Here is a 4,501-nt window from a genome sequence, read left to right as displayed (position 1 = left end):
AAAAAGGAGTAACAAAACTCACCTCAAAGAGTTGTTGCAAAAAGCAAATGAATTATGCATCTGGAGTACTCAGCCCAGTGTTTGACATGTACTAAGCCCTCAAAGTATGCTAGCTTTTTATATTAGAGATGCTACTCACGGCCGGTCCTACCCATACTTCCTTCTAGGAGCAACCCTCACTCACAGCCTCTGCTGCCCCATGACCCTTAATTGGATACAGCTGGTTGGACCCAGATGGGGAATCAGTAGTAGCGGTCAACCTGTTCAGTTCCCTTCTTTATGAGACGTAGGCCTTCCAGGCACTTTCCACCTTGTAATGAACTCTCTTGCTTTGGCCCACTAGAGGAACCAAGGCAACTTAGCTCTGGCAACCCATCAGCAGAGGAGGCCCCAATGCTGGGAGAAAAGGTTCCAACCCCTCAGATTGAGATGAGCCACTCGGCGCTCAGCATTGCTACCTGGACGGCCCTGGTGAGCCAGTGCCAACAGTGCATAGGAGTGCTGGCCCAGAACGGAGTGGATTGGCACGGCATGTCTGCAGTGAGGGATGGAGGCGGCAGCAACAGCAGGGTCTCGCTCAGCAGTGGGCGAGACACGAAGAGCGGGAATTAGGGCCTGGAATGGAAGGGTTATCATAGAAGTCTCCATGTTCACAAGCAGACATGAGTTGGCTCTGGGGGCTTTCAAGAGGTCCTGTGGTAGCAGGTAGTGGGCAGGGAAGTCAGGAAAATGCCCTACTGTGTCCTTATGGAGCCCTATTGTTTTTTAACCTTGATCCATGTAAGGGGACCCATGTAACCCAAAGACCCAGCCCCAGAGCAGCGGACTTGAAGTGCTGAGGCCCTCATCCTCCTGCTTGGCCTCGGAAGCAGAAAACCCTATCCCACTCACTCATCCCTGCACCGTTTGCTCCCTCCGTTGGACTCAGACATCTGTTCCCCGCCCACTCCTTCATCACCACCCTCCCATCTCTCATCCTCCTCCCAGGCGATGTTGTCTGTCTGTACACCCTCCCTATCCCTGTCACCGAGTCACGGGCCCTCAAGTCCATCCTCCCATACCTGCAGCTTTCCTGGCAGACAGCCACCCCGTGCCCCAGTGCGCATCTCCGGCGCTAGGCACTGGCTGGCTCCCACGGAGCCAGTCCCATTCTTGGACAGCTTTCACGAGCCCACTCTGCCTCCTAAAGAAGATAAGTTGGTCCTGGTTATGTCCTCTGGAGCTTCGTCAAACAAGCTGCCTCTTTATTTGCCTGGTAGCTTTTCTCTCAGACGTGTGACATTAGAATGATGTTCACTCCACCTGTGTTTGCCCCACACCCAGTTCTCATGTGGTTTCCTGGCCTCGGGGGGGGGTCCTGCTGCTCTGTGGGGGGCCCATGGTTCAGGTTCTCCTGGGTTCTTTGGCAGACATGTTTGGATATTTAATCATTTACAGCTCCTGCCTGATTCCCTGCTAACAGAATCCAAGTACTGGAGAAGCAATATGGTCAAGGAAGTTGGGCCCAACCCCAGAGGGTGAAGCCTAATTGGTCCAGGCCAAAAAACGCAGCCCATCTCTTCCCCCTTTTTAGAGGTGAGTTTGTCATCTAGTTCTGACCAATGACGTGGGAGGGGGCAACCCTCTTGGGAAGATTTTCCTCTTTAGATGAGAGAGAAGCTGGAGAAATGCGCCCTCGCTCTCCCTGCATCTGGGCATTATGCTGACTGATGCCTGGAGCTCCTGGAGCCATCTGGTGATAGGAGAGGAAACCAAGAGAACTGCGGAGAATTTGCCCCTGACGTGATTGCTGCTGAATTAACCCAGCCAGGAACCACCTACCTCCAGAGTTCTTGTTACTTAACTGTATGCTTACTATGCGCCAGGGGCCGTTCTGAGGACTTTTCGTGTATTACTTAATGGAATCCTTAATGACACTGAGGCTCGTCCTCTGGATGTGAGAATGATAAATGCACCCCACTCCCACCCCTCAGCCCCCCACATTAGAACTGGCTCCATTTCCTGCACGAGTAGCCTTCCCACTACTCAATGTAATTGAAGCATGTCTCTCTGAGACAAAGTGACATGTGTGTATACTGTCAGGATGTTTAAAAAAATAGCCCAAAGATAGCCAAAGCTCTCAGGGCTAGTGAGTTCTGTGTCTACAGGCTGCAGGCCCAACGTGCACTGGAGCGCCTTCCATGTAACACACTGCTGTGTGTTCCGATGCTTCCAGTTCATTCCTTTCTAGTCAATCCATAAAGCCTGCTGACTGCCTCTGCCCCCGCCCTGGCCTTTCACCCCCGCACTGGTCTCTCGACACTTACTCCATTGCTTCCCCCTTCCCCTTTTCTCCAACCCACCAACAAATGGATTTGAGAAGAGAAATGGAGCACATCCCACCCCCTCAATACTCAAAACTCTGGAGTGACAGCAGATTTTAAAAGCTGAATTTCTAAGCAGTGGAAAGTCCTTAAATATTAGCAATGGCTCTCATCAGTCTGGTTGTATCTCCAAAATGGGCTTTCTTTTCATGCTGTCCTGTCCCCCCACCCAAACACAAATCTAAGTGGTCCCGCCAAAATGGGCCCTTATAGCCTCCTTCCATTCTCTGCCCCGAGGACTGTTCAGGGTCTGCCCCAAGGAGGCGTACACACCCATCTCAAGGCACGCTCAGCAGACACCACGCCTTTCTCTCACCCATCTTTGCAACTCTTCTTCACAAGTTCTGAAGTTGGTCAGCATTGGCTCAGTCCTTTGATTCGGGCTAAAAGACCACCATAGGCGTAAGCAGTTTACACAGACTTTATTTTTCACCCATTGAGCACAGGAAAGTCTGGGCAGGCAGAGGTATCACAACGACCTCCCCTGGGTCACAGACAGACCGTGAGACTTGGTGGTAAGGGAGAGGGGTCCTATTCCTACCACAGGTTGCTATGGGGTCATCACAACACATTGTTCTTGGTTCTATTTACACCATGGATTGTGGAGAGGGTACATTTCTTACACTAAAAATATATACTTTGGAATCTGTAAAACTAAAATATCTCTATCTCTACATGAGACCTACTAGAAAGAAGCACATAGAAAACAAGGGAAATGTACCAGCACCTCAAGTTGTCCCCTCCCATGGGAAGGTTGCTCTGCTCTCCACCAGACGCCATTAGCTTGGGAGGGCGGCCATATCTAACTAGTCAGACAGACACAGATAAACAAGAGGGAGGCTTTCATCTTGGAGGAGTGAATTATGGGAGAAAGGTGTGAGGAGGAGGATTTTGGCCTCTTTTGCAAAAGGAGCAATTGCACATTCAGTTTGGTACTTCTGCTTCCAACATTATTGCACGTGTGAAAAACCTACATGTTGGAGTCAAGTGCAAACCTGCTGAGAGAAGCCCAAGCTCTGCTGATTTCTGCTGGGCTCAGAAAAATGCCGTGGGTGGGTTTTCTCTCGCTCAGGAAATATTAGTGCCATCAGCTAGAATAAAAAAGCTCTGTGTTCTCCAGTGCTGAAAGTGGGTTAGCGTTAAGGAAAATGCCATTCCTTTCCTTTTCAGGATTAGAAGCCATTCCATTCCCTTTGAGCACAGAATCTCCTAAAAGAATTCTGCCTATGTATGGATGAATCATTCTACTTTCTAGATTTTCCTACTGAGAAGATTCACATAATACTCCTTTTCCTCCTTTCATGTTTCAAGCAGTGATAAGAGTTACTTCACACCTCTTTTGGTTATGCAAATTAGCCTCCTTTCTCATAAAGAAATATTAACGGAGTNGTAGAGCCCTGCATTGAGCACACAGTAAATGCTCATTAGCTCTTTGTTAAATTAACATATGGCCCAACTCTGAGGCATAATTAGTGTATGTGTTAATATATATATTAGTATGCATGTATGTATATATATGCACATACCGGGGTGCCAAAAAAATGTATACAAGTGGACACGTTGATCAACATTGCTTAAGCAGTTCACCGTAATCAGAAGTGTCTGGAAGCTGATGGTAACCACTTTGAGCACCTCTTGTAACTGCAGAAGTCATACATGACTTGTATTCACCTTTTGTTATCAGTATATATTGAGTATTACCATTTTCTGTACCTTCTAAATATCTGGTAAAGTTGCTGTCAAATAGAACTTTCTGCAGTGCCAGAAATGTTCTACTCTGCTATCCAGTACACTAGCCATTGGCCACACGTGGCTATGGAGCACTTGAAATATGGCTTGGGAGACTAAGGAACTGAATTTTTACATTTTTTATTTTAATTACATTTAAATAGCCATATGTGGCTAGTGGGTAGTGTATTTTGACAACACAGCTCTACAATTATCTCTTATGATCAATTTTTTTAAAAAAGATTTTATTGGGAATTTGGGGGAGGGGAACAGTGCTGGGGAATTGGGGAAGGGGAACAGACAAATTGCTGTTGTTTTGTTCTTCAGTCTAGTTGTGGAGGACGTTGCTTCACTGGCCCAAGCTGGCACCATCATTGCGCTCTTTCCGGGTGAGGCAGATCAGTCGCCGG

Source organism: Hipposideros armiger, unplaced genomic scaffold (assembly GCF_001890085.2).
Source record: "Hipposideros armiger isolate ML-2016 unplaced genomic scaffold, ASM189008v1 scaffold_569, whole genome shotgun sequence".
Lineage (NCBI taxonomy): Eukaryota > Metazoa > Chordata > Mammalia > Chiroptera > Hipposideridae > Hipposideros > Hipposideros armiger.
Note: the sequence above shows the minus strand (reverse complement) of the source record.